This window comes from Trichosurus vulpecula, chromosome 7, assembly GCF_011100635.1.
Source record: "Trichosurus vulpecula isolate mTriVul1 chromosome 7, mTriVul1.pri, whole genome shotgun sequence".
NCBI classification, from domain to species: Eukaryota; Metazoa; Chordata; class Mammalia; order Diprotodontia; family Phalangeridae; genus Trichosurus; species Trichosurus vulpecula.
In genome coordinates, this window is record NC_050579.1 from 160,223,120 (window position 1) to 160,240,584 (window position 17,465).

General features: G+C 44.3%; 1 protein-coding gene across 1 annotated transcript in view; it reads left to right on the forward strand.

Moving 5' to 3' along the window:
• Positions 1-2,596: 2,596 nt before the first annotated feature.
• BEND3 (BEN domain containing 3) overlaps positions 2,597-17,465 on the forward strand; it is a 69,921-nt gene continuing 55,052 nt past the window's right edge. The window contains exon 1 of the mRNA XM_036767777.1: positions 2,597-2,685. The gene's annotated coding sequence lies outside the window, so the exon portion shown is untranslated. The remainder of the gene's footprint in view (positions 2,686-17,465) is intronic.

The following is a 17,465-nucleotide window of genomic DNA, read 5'->3' on the forward strand; positions in this document are numbered from 1 at the left end:
GAAAACCCCAAATGGGGGGTCACAAAGAATCAGAAAGGACTGAACAAAATCAGGTGTGCCTTTCTGGGATCCTTAACACTCAGCCACCCCTTGCTAAAATCTATAATGATAAATTTTACTTCTCTAAATTTCTATTGCAAAATGGCACTTCCTGCTATTTTAAGCCCTGATACTTGGAAGTAACTCAAAGTAACACCTTCTCACAATACCAAACTAATATAATTTGTCTCTTTTGATGGCAGAGCTATAAATAAATAACTATAGATTGGTTGATAGGTAGGAAACTATAGACAAGTACACAAAGTAGATAGATAGATAGATAGATAGATAGATAGATAGATAGATAGATAGATAGATAACCTTAAAATTCAAGCTGAGGAAAAACTGACGGTAGGCTCAGTTAGCTAAATAAAGGACTGATACTGAATAATTTTGTCTTTGTTATTTAGTACAATTACGGTAGAAATCAGAGTCCTGGCAGTTAAGAGGGTAAAGTTGAACCTTCTCTTAAGAAGATCTATTGTCTTCCCTTGATTATTTAACCTGCTCCCCTCCGCTCCACACCCGCCTCTTCCATTTTAAATGCAGATAGGACTGAAAATTATTTTGAATTTGAAGGATCCAGCCCTGCCTTCTGGCTCTTTGGGGGCTATCCCTTTTATCAGGGGTTTTGAATGGTAACCCAGCCCTTTGAGATCCTTTTCAGTCAATTTCTTAAGGGCTTCCCGACCCCATTCTAAGAGTTTTGTGTTTGGTTTTTTTTTTTAATTTAGTTCTCACTTCAAGAGTTTACCATCAGCCACACAACGGAAAAGCTACTGCCCTTCATTTTTTTTTTAAACTAAAGCCTCATTTATCTGTGTATCCTTTGAATGAAAACTTTCTGAGAAGATAATAGTTATTAGTGGATTTCTGAATTGGCGTGGGAAGTCGTACGCTAAGCGAAAGGTTTAAGAATACGCCAATTCTTCATTCTCCATAATGACGGAGGGTCGATCCGGAGGCCTCTAAAATCCCAGCTCTTAATCTCCACTCATATAGAATTCGGGGAATAGGAGTCAGCATATGTTTTTTGTATTAGTTAAAAAAATATTCACTGACCAACAGGGCTATGCCACATGGTCTTCTCTAGCAGCTGACTAGCTGTGTGGAGAAGATGGGATCGTTTGTATGTTCTCCTAATTTATGATTGTTTTTCCCCCACCGAGTCTTTTTTGTTGTTGTTAATGATTTTTTAAAGACTTCCCTCTTTTTTAAGTTTGTCTCTGTTTGAGGAAAAGACCGAAAAATTAAACTGTAGCTTTATGGGATTCTCTTCCATTCCAGTTCTAAAATTTTGAATGAACGTTCGCGCTCCCCACTCTCGCCACCCAAATCCGCGAGCCGTGTTTCATGGAGCCACTCTCGGTGTGGCGTGCACATGGATCTTTTGGGAATCTACTGTCCGCGGAGTTAGACAGACTCCGGACTCAGGCTTAACTGGGTGGCTGGTTAGTTTCTCTGCGGCAATTGTTTATTTGGGTAGATGAGATAAGGCACAAGCGCGCTCATCCCCCTCGGAGACGGCAAAGTTACAATTCATTAAGCGGGGTAAGGCTTGCTAGCTCCGTGGTTTGCCAGTGCCCGGAGGAATCCCAGCCCCTGCCCGCCCCGGTCGCCTTCTGTCTCGCTCTGCCGGACTCCATGGCGGATCCGGAGAGGGAAGAGTAGGTGATCCAGCGTTCCCTGGTGCTCCAAAGCAGCGTTTTCCTAAGCCCCTAGTGGGCTTTTTTAGCGCTGCGGATTTCTGCAAGCGTCTTACAGTCAGGACTGCAAAGCAATTACGTGGGAAAGACACGGGAGGGGAAGAAAGCGAGCCACTACTAATGCACGCTGCTTACACCGTGGAAAGGGTTTGAAAAGCCTCGAGTGCCGTGCTTCCCGTGGCACTCCAGCGTGAGCGATCCTGTTTGGGATGGCACGTGAAAGGGGAAAACACGGACCGCGTGGCTGTTTCCCAGCTCTGGGGAGGGTGCGAGCGCGGCTGTGGGAAGCCGGGGCCGGGCTCCGTGGTTCCCCCACGTTAGGAGCTGCGAGCGAGGCCAGGCCAGTTAGGCCTCCGCGCGCGCAGCTCCTCCCCAGGGAAACTTACTGGGCGGGGAGTCCCCACGGGCTGGGGCCGGGGAAGAGCGGCGGCGCCGCTTTCACTGGAAAAGGGCAAACCCATCCCACGTGGAGCTGCGCGCTAAGGGCGCCTGCATCAAGGCAGAAAGTCTCCTTCGCCAGCCGCATGTCCCTTCTTGTGCGCGCTTCCCCCCGGGGCTGTTCACGCCCGAGCGCAGTCGCTCGTCCCGCGTGTGCCCCGCTGCGCCCAGGGAGGGGGAGGAGCGGGGTGGGGGGGAGCGAGGCGGGGGAGGCGGAGGGGAGTTGGTGGTTCCACTGCAGCGGGGGCTCCCTGTGTCCTTGTGCGGAAATGACACACGGAGTCCCGTCACGTCACGCGAGAGCGCAGCGCACGGACACACACAAAGAGAGGGGAAAAAACACGGCACCCGCCACCCCTAGCAACTCCCCAGGCCGCCCTAGCCAGGCCCTCCCCCCTCCCACCTCTCCTGTGGACCCCTCCACTCCCCGACCCCGTTCCCCAACACGCGCAGCCCAAACTCGACCGGGTCCCGCTCTTGCAAAGTACAGAACTCGTCCCAGGTAAGTGTGTGAGATAAATAAAAAGCGGCTGCAACGGCCGCGGCCACAGCAGCCCGGGATCTGGGGCGTCTGGGAGAAGTGGCTGCAACATCCATGCCGGGGGTGGGGGCGGGAGCAGGGGAGGGGACGGGAAAGGAAGGGGGGGGGTGTCCTAAGTGCGTTTGCCGGGTCCACACGGGAGAAGCTCCCACCTCTCCCCACCCGGAGTGGCGGGAGCGGCGCTGCACCCGAGAAAGAAGCGAGACGAGCGCGCGGGCTGCTGCTGTGCTCCTCGCGCGGTCCGTTTCGCCCCATTGTGCGGCGTCTCCCTTTGTGCCTATTCAGAACTCGGCTACATGGCGTACTGAGGAGCACGCGCCGGGGTAGAGGGGGTGGGGAAGGTGGGGGGGGGGGCGAAAGCGCGGAACGCGAGCGCGAGGAGGCTCCTCCATCAGGCCCCGGGAAGGGGAAGGCGGGTGGGAGGGGGGGAGCGTGAAGTGGAACGGTCCGGTCGGCCGCTCGCCGGCCGGCCCCACTCCGCGCCGTCCTCCTGCCCACCCCCGTCGCTCCCCCAACTATGGAGCGGCCGAGCTCGGGCAGCGGCGGCGGCCGCGGCCGCCACCAAACCCGCGGAAGAATTCGTAGAGCCTGGGGATGGGCTGGCGCGAGCCGACCTCTGTGTGTTTGTGTCTTGTGTGTGTCTTGTGTGTGTGAGTGTGTGAATGAGTGTGTGCGAAGGGGCGGAGTCTAGGGTGAGATTTTGAGCTGAGCGACTGGGAGCAGCCACCGGCACACGGACGCTCGGAGGAACCGAGCCTTCTCTCTGAGTCAAGCCCGAACGAGCCCGGGGCAGGCGGCCGAGCCCGCCCCGCCGCCAGGGGGCGCTTGTCTCCGTCCTCCCCGGCTCTCCCTCCCCCACTCCCCTTTGCACGTTCCCGCCCTCGGTGGTCGCGCCTTTGCAGTCTTGCGTTGCTTTCCCAGCCAGTCCAAAGGGAACCGGAGTAGGGGAGTGATCCCCGCCGTCCGTTCTCACGAATACCCCATGCGTGCAGTACCCCCGCTTTATCGGACGGCGTAATGGACGTTGTGAGCCTCAACAAGCAGTTAGCTCCCATTAGCAAGCATCAGTGGCCCCGAAATCCTCCCCGGCTCACACATCCAGCATCGGGAAAGCCGGGCAGCACTCAGTTGCACGTGCTGCCCTGGGAAGCCGGCGTTGCTTGAGCTTCTGAAGATATAGATCATGATTTAAAAAAGCGATGTTGACTTTTCTAACAGGACAGTAAGGGCTGCAGGCTTTGGGGGGAAGGAAGCTGACGCTCTTAGAGAGCAGAAATCTCAGGACTGCTTTGGCAGTAGAAAACTGGGACAAGGAAGTAGTTACAGGGTGCGTTTCCAGGCCTCTTGGGGAAGAGTTAAACATTTTGACGTTTGGGACGGCCAAGTTAGGCTTCTGGTTATTGTCAGGGATCTCCTGCTTTGCCCAACCGAGATGTTCGAGCCCGAACAAGGATGGATCCTTTCCTCATCCTGGCATTTCGGTGGAATCCACAAACCCCTTTAAATGCCTGCTCTCTTGATGGTAGGCGAGGGGATTCCAAAGGGTGATTGGGAGTAAATTGGAAGAGAGCTTGGAAAACTTTAAATCGGCGTAGGAAAGCGAGTTACCAGTCACATTATAGAAGACCAGAGCTCCCTCTCATCGACTCAAGTAAAAAGTTGGTTTTGTGTAATTAAAAAAAAAGATACAGAAAAACACTTTGTGGGTTTGAAGAAAGGCATTCCAGCCCTTTTCCCGGGCAGTGGGTTGAAGATTGGAATCAGGGAGTCTAGTTTATCTCTTGAGGATAGTCACAGCCCTCAGGAAATTCAAAATCTCTCCAGGAACTGTCCTCAGTCTGCAAACAGGTTTCCAGAGCTGTCCACCTGCTTGAAAGGGCTTCATTAAACAGTGGCATTGGGGGAGGGGGAGCTGTCAGGACGTTGGGGTCATCGATTTAAAATTTGGAGGAATCCATCCCAAACATTTTACGTTAAAGGTAGTTTGAACCCAGGTTCCCTGAGATTCTCCAAATCCAGCCTATTTACTGGATACCCCATTGTCCAAGGTAAGGGCAGCAGAGGAGAGCGGAAGCCAGAGGCACGCTCGTCACACAGGGCAGATTTACCCATCATCCTAATTTCAAGAAAAGAAAGTGTACTTTGAAAAAAATTTTTTTAGTTGATATTTTCTAATTGTTCCATCACCGTAGTATCCTATGTGCCTCTTCCCCTCCTTAAAAGCCATCCCATATGACAAATAGTATTTAGTTTTTAGAGAGAAAAAGTTATCACTGATTGATGCGATGAGAAAGTCCAACAGCGCCTAATGTGTAATGCCAATGGAGCTCCTACCTCCAGTTTGGAGATGTCTTCTCATCTCTCTTCATCGAGTCCCGGAAAGTGTAATTTTTTTTAACAAGACTTTGCAAAAGGAATATCCTTTGGAAGACCATGAATTCTTATTTAGGGAGAAATAGCACCTTCATGGTTCACTCACAGATTGGATTGTTGGTGTATTGGTGATCTAGTATATAAGCCTATATAAGAATGGACTTCATTTCCATTATACCCACCTGTTCACCTCTCCGCCCTCTTAAAAGGTTGGGGGGAAATGGCAAAAGGCTGGTACTAATGTTGAAAATTTGAAAGTAAAACCTTGTACAAGTGTGAGGAGATGGAAAAATCTGTGGAGGGTGTGGCTAACCTACGGAGCTCCATGGGTGACCCTGAAGGGATCAGAACATTATTCATTGTATTGATGCTGTGATTAAAAGTAGTCTCCTGCCCTTTGAAAAGCCTGAAATTATGTCACAACAGAGCTCTAACCAGCCGTAGTTCCACATTGAGAATCACAGTTATGTGGGGGGAGGGGGGAGAAATGAATAATATCATGTCACTTTCATCAGTGATCCTGGTAAATCCTTGCCCTTTCTGTTGGTTCAGTTAACTCAGTTTTCTCGTTTATAAAACGAGGGTTGGTGGAGATTATCTCTAAGGGCCGTTCCCTAAACTCCAACATTTTTCAAATGTGTAAGATGAACCGTCCTTAATCTGTTGGCTAAAACGGGGAAATATTTCTTATTTCATATCACTGGTAAGAGCAGAGTAGCTATAGACTTCATTATTTTAAAAGTTCTTTATTAGTCCTTAATAGAGGGGCAGCTAGGTGGCACAGTGAATAGAGCACCGCCCCTGGAGTCAGGAGGACCTGAGTTCAAATCCAGCTTCAGACGCTTGATACACTTACTAGCTGTGTGACCTGGGGCAAGTCACTTAACCCCAATTGCCTTGGCTTCTCCCCTGCCAAAAAAAAAAAAAGATAAATTATTGATCTAAAATTATAGGACCATCAATTAAATTCAACAATTATAAAAAAAAATTTTTTTTAAATCCTTAATAGAATCAGGTTAAGTAGTATGTATTTCTAGCCCAATTTAATTCAGTTCAGTAAGCACTTATCAAGTGCCTGCTACACGTCTGGCAGTGTGCTAAGTGCTGAGCTGTACTGATTAGTAAAACCTGAGTTCAAATCCAGCCTCAGGTGTCACCCTGGGTAAGTCATTTAATCTTTGCCTTAATTTACTGGAGAAGGAAATGGCAAATCACTCCAGTATCTATACCAAGAAAACCTGGACAGTGTGGCTCACAGGGTTATGAAGAGGGTCTGGCTGAGCAACAGCAAATTATCGTCTATAAATAGCCTTTCCTTTTTTCGCCTGTTGAATTCCTATCCATCTTTTTTCAAAAGTTCATGAATCTTTCCCTGATAAACCTATCATTCCCCCTTCCACCCTCTAAAACCCAGCAGTTTGTTTTGTGCTTCCTCGTGTTCACTTCACCTCTCTCTGGGCTTCAGTTCCCTAATGTGTAAAACGAGATGTTTGGACCAGCGATCTACAGTAAAATGCTGTAGATGTCTGTTTCATTTTGTCTTTGTAGCCTCAGCACCCGTTATGGTGCAGGCGCATACATAGTAAGTGCTTACGAAAAATCCCTGTTGAATGTTGAAGGTTACACTGTAGCAGAAATAGCACTAGGTTTAAAATCAGAGGTCCTGTGTGAGTTCCAGTGCTGGCTCAGTCACTAAGTCTAGCCTGGGAAAATCCCTTAACCTCTCCAGACCTCATTTTCGTCATCAATAAAATGAGACGTTTGGATAGGTAAGAGTTAAGGTTATCTGCCGGCCTGTAGATCCTGTGAACCTGATGCTGCATTTGCAGTGTTTCTCATTTTGAAGTTAGTGTCTTAATGTGCCCCATGAGCACAATCTGCTCTTACTTTGCCTATCTCTTTCCTCTCCAGATCTGACAGTGCTGCTCTTCCCTCTGATACTCCAGCATCTTTTACAACTTCATTATTTCAATCCATAGCTTTTGTGGTTTCTGGAATTGGCTGCTACATTGGGACCAGTGCATGCCAAGCTAAAATAAAAGACTTTCACGTTTATGTCAGCTTTTGAGTGCAGTTAACCTCAGCGATGGTTATTTCATGAAAGTGGTGGCTGGGAGTCGATGCTGTTATTGGGAAGTCCTGGCCATTTGTGTGTTTTTTTTTTTGTTTGTTTTTTTTTTTTTTACAAAATCAGTGTATTTGAGCCAGAGTTTTAGAATACCTTACCTTATCCCTGATTTTTTTTAAAAACCAAAATATTTGATTTGCTGTTAATGACAGGAGGTAACCATAGAGCTCTTAGAATGTAAAGTATACACTGCCTCACTGCTGGAAAATAAATATAAACATTGTGTTTTCTCTGTGTCCCTAGTACTGTTGTGAAATAATAAAGGTTCTTTAAATGCAAAATATGGATGCTTTCAGTCAAGTACTTCCCTGCTCTCTCTTGAACCTCACTCATGTGAGAAGACTCAGGGTACAATGAATAACAGTTGGAAAAAGTATCCATGGATGGTTTGCTCATTTGGTTAGAACATCTTGCTGGTGAGGCACATTGGGTCATGATGTGAACCATTTAGCTTTGCTTTATTACGTACTCACAGATTGCACTCCTTACCTGCAACCAGTAGTCATAGGATCATAGATTTACAGCTGTAAGGAATCTTAGAAGTTTTCTAGTCCAACTCCTTCCTGTAGGTAAAATAACTTTCCCAAAGTTAAGTTATGGCAGAGCTGGAATTTGAATCCCAGTCTTGGGACTCTGGGACAGCTGAGTGGTGCAGTGGATAGAGTACTTGGCCTGAAGTCAGGAAGACTCATCTTCCTGGGTTCAAATCTGACCTCAGACACTAGCAGTGTGACTCTGGGCAAGTCACTTAACCCTGTTTGCCTCAATTTCCTTATCTGTAAAATGAGCTGGAAAAGGAAATGGCAAATCCCTCCAGTATCTTTGCCAAGAATACCCCAGATGAGGTCAGAGAGAGTCAGATAGGGCTGAAAAATGGTTCAACAACAATCTGGGACCCCCAAAACGGTACTCTTTCACAAACTGTATCCCCAGCCTGGTAACTTGCATCTTGTAATATTTGTTATGTTGATTTGAACTTTGTGCTAAAGTCCCTTCTCGAGATGCCAAAGAGAGCGTGGAAACAATTTCATCTCCATTGGAAGACAAATCCAAGTGTATGTACTGTTGACTGTGAGTTAGTTGTGAGGAAAGGACCAACAAGGGGCAGTGTGACATAGTGTGAAAAACAGGGGCTCCCCAGTCACCGGACCTGAGTTTGAATCCTATTTTTATTTTTTTGGCAAGTCATTTAATATCTCTAGGCTTCGGTTTCCTCATCTGTAAAGTGAAGGGATTGGATTGAATGGCCTCTGAGGTCCCATTTTGCTTTTAAATGTACGTTTTTCTGTTCCCACTGTTAAAGTGAGGTTAGGTCTCTCCTCTCTCCTTGAGCCGTCAGTCTTTTTAAAATAGTGAATTTCCTAGATTGCCATTACTTAAATTAAGAACGTTGAGGGGGGGGTACCTTTTCTCTCTGATTTTTAAGACTGGAGAGTTAAGAACAAAGTCAAGAGAATTGAAGGCCTAAGCGAAGGAAGACCAGCTTGTCAATGTAGAATACACACAACCACAGTGCCTAAATGACAAGAGACTAAATTGCAGGTAGTCAGGATTGAAGAGCTGAAAATAAACATGAATCTAGCTCTGCGTTGAGCATGGGACGATGAGTTTGCCGTTTGACAGCTCAGGAGGTCGGGCAGTGGCAATTACAGCTTTAGAAAAACTTGTGGGAAAAATTGCCCTGGTTGAGAGAGGACCGGTATTTTTCAAACTGCTTTAGCAGATGTAACTAAAAATAAAAACAAATTGAGAACATGCCCTGTAAGTCCCACGGGCAGAATGCCACTGTGAGACAGGCTTCTGAAGAGCCTTGAGGCTCCCAGTCTTCCATATAAAAGCAAATGAGACTCCAGATTACACAAGTGTAAAAAGTATGGGAACATTTCTTTTTTGTCCATAGGGATAGCATTTTATTTGGTTTCCTTGCCCAGATACTTTTTTTTTTTAAAGAAAAGTTTGATATGGTTTTAAAGTTTGAATATATGTATACACACACACACACACACACACACACACAAACACAGTGTTGCATTTTCTTTAGGATATGATGCTCTTCTCAAGTAGTTAATTAAGAAGTACATGGTCTTAAAATACCTTTTTTTACTCTTCTCTGGCCCCCCCCCCCCAAGCTTAAAGAAATGTTTCCACCTTCATCTTATTCTATGACCTTAAATATAGTACTGTAACTTGGAAGTTTAGCAAAGAAGCCAGTTTTCTCCCAAAGCTATCTTTATATTTTCTCCTTCTAGAGACTTATTTAACTTAGGTTATTGTTTTATCATTTCTTTTGAATGGTTCCTACTCAGCCTCAGTAAGGGCTTTTGATGGTGGTGGGAAGAAAAGCAATCTATATAGGAGATTATATCTATATCTCTCTATATATAAAATATACACACATACATGATATACATATATATATATAAAAGAAATTTGAGCCCCCTTTCACCAATTGATCAGTAAACATTTGTTATAAGTACCTTCCATACAAAGAAAGAAACAGTCCCTGCCTTGAAGGAGCTTACACAGTGGAGGAGACAACATGTACATAATTAGATGCAGTACTCAGAGGACACTCTTAGAGAGGAGGGCTCTGGCATGCCGGGGACTGAGAAGGGCCTTGTGCTGAAGGCAAACTGAGTCTTGAAGGAAACTAGGGATTCTAAGAGATTGAGATGAGGAAGCAGGGCACTCCTGGCATCAGGGCACAGCCTGCGCAAGTGAACAGAGATGGGAGATGTTGTAGGCCAGTATGGGGAAAGATCATGGGGTACAGGGAAGGAGTATTATGTGCGACAACTGTAAAAGGTAAGAGGGAGCCAGGTTTTGAATATCTGTAAGTACCAAAGAAAGAAATTTATATTTGATTCTGGAGGTAATTTGGAGCTATTAGCATTTATTGAGTAGGGAGAATCCCTTTGGCATGAGTGGCACATGAATTGGAGTGGAGAGACTTAAGACAAGGACATCAAGTAGAAGGCCATTTTTTCGATCAAGGTGGAGAGTTAGGACCTACATTAAGGTTGTAACTATAGGAATAGAGAGGAGAGATGCTCCCTGGCAGAAATGGTAGGATTTGACCACTGATTGGATACATGAAGTGAGTGGGAGTGAGGAGTTGAGTGAGTTTGATCCTTGGTGACGGGAAAGAGGGTAGTGCCCATGACGCTAATGGGAAAAGTAGCGTGGAGGGGGCAGGATATTGAGGGGAAAGCTAATGAGTTCTATTTTGGACATGTTGAATTTCAAATGCCTATGGGACGTCAGCCAGGTTGTGAAGCAATTTATTTAAATGCCAAACATAAGTGTTTGTATTTGATTCTAGAAGCCAAAGGTAACTGCTGGAGCTTATCAAGCATGGAGTGAAGCTGGTCGGGACTATACTTTAGAAAAATAATTTTTGCAGTTGTGTGTTTAAGATGGATTGGAAAAGGGAGAGACATGAGGCACGAGACCTATTAGGAGGCAATGGAAGTAGTCGAGGAGAGGGAGGTGATATGGTTCCTATTTTGGGGAGTGGCCATTACAAGTCCAGAGAATGGGAAGGATGAGAGATGTGTGGAATCTGAAAGACTCGACAATTAATTGGATATGGGGAGGAAGCAAGAAGGATAGGGAGAATGTGCTATCGAGGGTGACTCTAAGCGTTGTAAACCTGTGGGATTGGAAGGATGATGGTGCTTTTTTTAGAGGGGGAAGGTAGGGCAATTGGGGTTAAGTGACTTGCCCAAGGTCACACAGCTAGTAAGCGTGTCAAGTGTCTGAAGCTGGATTTGAACTCAGGTCCTCCTGACTTCAGGGCCGGTACTCTACTCACTGCGCCACCCATGATGGTGCTTTTGAGCAGAGACAGTAAGTTCAGAAGGGAGGTAGCTTTGTGGGGGAAGGCCCAAGGAGTTTTGTTTAGGAAATGTTGGATTTGAGATGTCTTCAGGACATCTAGTTTGAAATGCCTAATAGGCAACTGGCAACGCTGGACTGCAGTTGGGAGGGAGGCAAGGCCTGGGTTACATAGATTTGGGGGTCACTCGCACAGAGGCAATAGCTGTGCCTGGGAGTTTATGAGATTATCAAGAGAGTGTAGAGGAAAAAAGGTGGCCCAGGACAAAGCCTTAGGGTACACCTCCAGTTAAGGGGAAGGATGTGATCAGGTAAAGGAGACTAAAGATTAGTCAGATAGGTAGGAGAAGCAACAAGAGGTGGTATCGTGGAAACTCCACAGAAGAGAGATTATCTGGGAGAAGAGAGTGATTAACACTGAAATGCTGCAGGAGAGGTCCAGAAGGATGAAGATAAAGAAAAGGCCATTAGATTTGGCGGCATCTATTAGGTGCTTTATCACCCGGTCCTTGGAAGCCTGAATGAGGCAAATACAATAGTACATTTCTCTATCCTTTTCACCTTTACCTTCTTAGGCTCACAATTTCTTACTGATCCTCAGGAAAAGCTCTGTCTGGATGGGAAAGGTATGGGTGTCACAGCACACTTAGGGTTAAATGATACGGCGATGAGGGGTGGGGATTACCTTTCATAAAAACAGGGTATTTTTGAGCCTTATGCCACATTCTCCCAGGTTTCTCTGATTATTTCAAGGGAGGCCAACAACATTTATTTTAATTCACTTGAATTTAAAAAGTAAACATCTTCCATATAGCACTTTTAGGAGGGAAGGTATCATGACATAAAACAATAGGCCATGGCAGTTCTTAAAAAAAAAAAAGATAGACATTTCTGATTTCAGTGCTGTCTGGTTTCTCTTCTAAGTCTTACTCATTATTTTGTTGTTCAGTCATTTCTGACTCTTCATGACCCCATTTGGGGTTTTCTTGGCAAAAATACTGGAGTAGTTTGCCATTTCCTTCTCCAGCTTCTTTTACAAATGAGAAGCTAAGACAGACAGAGCTAATTGACTTGACCAAGGTCACACAGCTAGTAAGTAAATGTCTGAGGCCAAGTTTGAAGTCAGGAAGATGAGTCTTCCGGACTTCAGTCTTGGCACTCTACTCACTGTGCCCAGATAGCTGCCCGTTTATTGTTATTAGGGACACCTTAGAAGTAATAAAAGAACATTTAGCATATATTGCCTTTGTGCTTAATGTTGGCTAAATAATTAAATGGGAAGCTTCCTCATGACACTCGCAATAGGTCTCTCCTTCTGAAAGCACATTATAAATAATGGATCATATTCTCATGGAAAATTCCTGAGAGTTTAGAAACACCATTGGAGAAAGGAGTCACGCAAGAGACACTAAGGAAGGAAACAGGCATTTATTAAATGTACGTGCCAGGCATTGGGCTAAATTATGTCATTTAAGACCACACAACAACCCTGTAAAATAGGTGCCATTACTCTCATTTTGCAGAGGAGGTAAATGACCTGCCCAGGCTATCACAGCTAGTAAGTATCTGAGGCTAGATTAGAACTCATGTGTTCTTGGTTCCAGGCCCAGAGTCTGTGCACTGTCACCTAGCTCCCTCTGTTTGTAAATAAGTTTTTCAAAGATAGTGCTGTTTTCCATATGTTTTGTGGAAAGCCAGTCCCGTTTTGGGACCTTAAGACAAACCTCAGTGAACGCATCTGCTTTAACAAAGACAAAGGCTGAGACTTGAACTTTGTGGTTTCAGGAAGCCCAAGTACTTCCTCTGTCTCGGCCAGATTTTTATGTTCTGGCTCAGGGACTACCCTATAAAACATTTGCCTGATCATGCAGGGATCTTAAGAGGCTTATGAGGTTGTGTACAGTTACATGTATATACATTCAGGAGATAAGGATTTTTAAAACAAGAGCATAATAGAGACAGCCACTGTTCTCCCATTCACTGCAGGATACGGAGTACTAGGAATAACTTAGATTGGAAAACCTAAGACTCTTATGTAGTCACTCATGTATGAATTTGGGGGTTCCTGAAGATGAATCAAAAAATGCTTTCGAGGTAAACAGCAAACACTCTTGGAATCATATCTCTCTGGTTGGACTCGTGCCGACTCCATTTTATTCCCGATGGCTTTGAACTGAGGGGGGATTGCATTTCCTTTTCATAGGTGGCACCAGAATTGGCACATTCTTGGGTGAGTCCAAAATCATTCAGTTTTAGCTGACAACCTTACCATCCCCTTTGCTTGCTGCGTGACCTTGGTCAAGTCATTTAATCTCCATGGACCTTAAGTGTCCCCATCTGTATATATATCTCCAACTTTTCCACATCCCAAGTTGCAGTAATCAAGATGTGAGGGTATTTGTTTTTTTAATTAAAATATTTCGTGTGTGTGTATCTATGATTTCATTCCTTTGAAGATTTCTCAGTGAGGAAACTTCTTCCTACTATGAATGAATGAAGGGAGTGAATTAAGCCTGGGAATGCATTTATTAAGAGCTTAGTATGTGCCAAGCACTATGAAAGGCTCTGGGGATATAGATTCAAAAGCAAAGAACGTTCCTGCCCTTAGGGAATTTATAACTGCAGTGTACAAATGGGGGAGGGGAAGAGGAGGCACTGAGAAATTAGGGTGATTTGTCTAGGGTCACACAGCTAGTATGTGTCAGACACAGACTTTGAACCCAGGTCTTTCTATTTTTTTTTTTTTTGAAATGTCAGAAAAGGGAAGACTTAGAGGTATTATTCCAGAACATCTTCCTAATTGATCTGGGAAAGAAAAATACAGTTTAAAGGTCTTTTCTATCCTTCCCCCCGCCCCCCATTTTTCAGAATATAATAAAACAGCCACTTAGGTGTCCACATCTTGTTGAAGTGACTCCAGCCCATTAGTTTTTCCAGCCAACCATAACAGTCCCTTATAAATGACCTCTGGCTCAGCTGTTTAGAAAATCCTAGAATTAGGGAGACTTTAGTCTGTTTTTTTTCTGAGATACCATTTCATCTTAAAAAATAGTTTTAAATGCTAATAAATTACATGGGTACATCCTGTGAAGCACTTACAAGGAATTAATGGTGTTTCCTAGCATGGTTTGCAAAGCACATCTTTATTCTCTTACTCACACATGGCTGAGTATTTCAGGACTTTTTCAGATCTAAAATACTTACAAGTCTCATTCCACTGTCAGTGAGCGGCAGTTCAATAAAAATTACAAAGTGAAAAAATTCTTAACCAACCTACGTACACTGGTGATCACATGCATTTGCTTTATTTCTAATGTTTGGTACATTGTTACCCAAAACATGAATCCTTTAGATGCTCCAAGTTAGAATGATTTGATTTGACAGAAATAACTATCTTGTCTCTACTTGGGAGTGATATTTCGTGCCTAACTAGCTGCTTTCTACCGAAGATGGTTTCTGCCTTTAGTTTCCCCCAGTGAACTTTTAAGTGCGTTATAATTTATGATTACGAAGCAAAGTAATTGGAGTTTAACATCGTGACGTCCACTTACTTTGGGTGTTAGAAGTTAAGAAGGCAGAGCATAGAGACTACAACAGTGGTAGCAATTCTGGGGCCTGGCTGGGGGCCCTGGCTCGTCCAATATGGGAGGAGGGGGGTGCTGCTCTATTCTGCTCCATCAGCTTGGGTGCGTTTGCTGCCGCCTATGCCAAGCTGACCTCGAAGCCGACCCCTTCCAGCACTTAGGAGGCATTGGCCCCCTCATCCCACCTTGTACCACCTCAGTCTCTGGGGAGGAGGAGAGAATTAGGTCCACTGATTATTAGCTCAGCGCCTATAGAGAATACAGACCCAGTTCCAAGTCCAAAATCCCCCTTGGGCTTGAGTCCCAGGCTTCTTTGGGCTTTCTTTCCAGGAACGCTGGCTGTGGGAGCACATTTTATCCTGTTGTTTTTAAAAAAATGCCTATCTATGGAAGAAACCAATCCCAGACACCCTCTAATTGACTGACTCATCCCGTAAGGACAGAGTGTGTTCAGGTCACTATTTCTCCGGGAGAGCCTTCTGACAAGTATATTCTTGCTTTTGACTCTAGTTGAGAAGCTCTTAAATGTCTAGAAACCTCAGGGATAACGTCGTGTTCTTGCCGAGGTTGGCTTTTTACATGTATCTGTTCTTCATACCCCGTGGAATAGGTCCCAAGAAGAGGCTTTAGGTCTGGTGAGCATTTGTTCTTGGGACATCCTAGACAATCTAGAGCAGGCTGATCTGGGAGCTGATCTTGGGTCAGTTTTACTGTCCTCCTGTTGAATGCAAGTAAAGCGAGTAGTATGTTTATTATAAACCATAAATCTTAATTAAGTGGAGATTTTTGATCGGCTTGTATTGATATAACAATAAAAATTCAGCAAACACTTCTTAAGCGTGTAGGGTATACCAGGCCCTGCAGATACAAACCTAGAAAACCTGTGCATTCTCTGTCCTCAGGGGGTATACAGTCCAATTGGGGGAAAATAATACAGGGTCAGAAGTAATAACAACATAAAAATGGAAAGAAAAAAAAAGGAAAGGACTAAACAGGGGTTCCTAATTTTTTTTGTGTCTTGAACCTCTTTGGCAGTCTGGTGAAACCTATAGACCCCTTCTTGGAATAATGTTTTTAAGGGCATGAAATAAAATATATAAACTACAAAGGAAACCAATTATATTGAAATACGATTATGAATTTTTTTAAACTTAATACAGGGACCCCCAGGTCAAGAACTCCTAGTGCCATAAGAAACTTGATGAAGTAAAAGTTACTTTCAGCTGGGGAGGGATTAGGGAAAAATGTGTGGAAGAAGCAGTTGTTGAGCTGGGCCTTAAAGAGCAAAGAACAAGCATTTATTAAGCACCTAATATGTGCACAGTACTAAGCACTTTACAGATGTTATCTTGTGTGATCCTCACAACAACCCTGGGAAGGAGAGGGTATTATTTGCATTTTACAGATGAGAAAACTGATTCAGACAGAGGTTAAGTGCCTTGCCCAGATTCACACAGTTTACAAGTATCTAAGGCTAGATTTGAACTCAGACCTTCCTCATTCTATTCATTGCGCCGTCTAGCTGCCTCTAAGAGGATTTCAGAAAGAAGGGGTGCAGGGGAAATGAGTTGTAGGTAAGGAAGAGGGCCTTGGCAAATGAAAGAGAGCGAGATGAGAATAGAAAGAAGCAAACAGTCTCCTTTGTGTGGCAGCAGAATAAGCTAGAATGAAGATGGAAGCCAGTAAAGGACCTGAAAATGCTAGGTCTGCCTGGTGTGTGGTCTCCTAACTCTGAATCAACAAGTATTGATTAAGCACCTACTGTGGGGCAAGCACAATGGTAAATACTGGGGATTCAAGTACAGAAAATCGGTATTTGTTATTGAGTCATTTTTAGTTGTATCTGACCCACTATGAGACCATTTGGGGTTTTCTTAGCAAAGATACTGGAGTGGTTTGCCATTTCCTTCTCCAGCTCGTTTTACAGATGAGCAAACTGAGACAAGCAGGGCTAAGTGACTTGCCCATGGTTACGCATCTCCTGAGTGTCTGAAGCTAGATTCAAACTCTGGTCTTCCAGACTCCAGGCCCAGCACTTTATGCACCATGCCACCTAGCTACCCGAAATAACTACAGAATGTTTAAAGTATCTGGGGATCAGTCTACCAAAGCACACAAAATGCTTGTTTAGATTCAGTTACAAAGTGTTCCTTAAAGAAATAAAGAACTTAAATAACTGAAGTAATATGTAGTGTTCATGGCTGGACCATGCCAATATAATAAAAATGGCAATACTGCTTTATAGGTCAATTTATACTTTAGTGCTATATCAATTAAGTTATCAAGAGGATTTTTGTAGAACTCTTTAAATAAATTCACTTGGAAAAATACCTAGCGTGTCGAGGGAAATGATGAACATAGGTAGGGCAAAAGGAGAATAGTACTTTCAGACCTCAAACTGTATGATAAAGCAGCAGTCATCAAAACTATCTAATATTGGTTAAAAAAAATTGAGAGGAACATCAGTGGAAAAGATTGGACAAGGGAGAACAGAAACAATGGAAATCAATAACCCAGTATTCGGTAAACCAGAAAACAGATTACTTAGAAAAGAAGCCCCTGTTTGATAAAAATTGTTTGGAAAACTAAAAAGCAATACAACAGAAATTTGGCTTATTCCATACTCCACGATGCATTCTAAGTGGATACATGACCCCAATATTAATGATCATACTACAGAAAAATTAGAAAAAGAACAGACCACATACTTTTCAGCTAAGGGTAGGAAGCGTATTCCTAAACAAACAAGGGATATGACAGTATAGAGGATAAAATAGATTGCTTTGATTACATGAAGTTGGAAACCTTAACAGATAGAC